Genomic DNA, 954 nt, shown 5'->3' on the forward strand with positions numbered 1-954 from the left:
CTTGCTGTGCGGACAGCGCGATGGGCAGCAGGGGGTCGTCGAGGCTGAGCCCGGTGGCCATGCTGAAGAGAGAAGGGCAAAGGCGTGACAGGCATGTGTGAGGAGAGAGGGGCGGGCGCCCCGTGCCCCTGTCTGCGGCCTCGGGCTAAACCCTACTCTGTCGGGGAGGGAGGCCGCGGGTGGGTTAGGAAGGGCTGCCTCGCTGGAGAAGCAGCTGAAGACGCCCTTTCCCATCCCAAACCCACTCCCCGCAGGAAAAGGAAGGGGGCGTGTTTCTGCTGCTCCGCGACTCAGCCTCCCAGTCCCTCCACGGCCGCCTAACGGTCCCAGCGATTCGGGGACAACACGGCGGGCATCGAGGCGGTGGCGCTCAGTTCCCTCTAAGTGACTATCACCCCAGCCCTGCGCCTCCCCGATCTGCCCCCCCACCCCCATCTGCGAGAACCCAACAGGAGAGGCCGCGGGAAGGCAGCTCCGCGGACACACTGACCTGCGAAAAGGCACGGTTTCCAGCGGCGAGCGACTGCGGGCTCCGAGAAGGGGCGGGGGCAAGACGACAACCCGAGCGTCTCCAGAAAGTGGGACGCCCGCCCCGGACACCTGCTGCCGGAGCCTTAGCGCTCACTCTGGAGCCAGGAGGCGCTGTCAGAGCTCGGGGCGCTGGGATGGGGATGGGGACCGAGAAAGGTGGCTCCTTGGCCGAGCCCCGCTGCACGTGACGCCTCGGCAAAGCCGGGGTTTCCTAACAGCGTGGGGATTGGGGTTAGGGGTGTCTGAGTGGAGGCAATGCCCAGCTCTCACGACCCCCTGGGCTGGTGGCTCCGACGGCTGGAGTCGCAGAGGCGTGGCCCGTTTGCCCACAGCCACTCCGCAGAGTCCAAACGCGCCATCCCGTTTTTAAGGTCTGAGTCGAGGGAGGAGGCAGCTGGACCTGGCGGGGGCGGGGCGCGCCAG

This window comes from Myotis brandtii, unplaced genomic scaffold (genome assembly GCF_000412655.1).
Source record: "Myotis brandtii unplaced genomic scaffold, ASM41265v1 scaffold191, whole genome shotgun sequence".
NCBI lineage: Eukaryota > Metazoa > Chordata > Mammalia > Chiroptera > Vespertilionidae > Myotis > Myotis brandtii.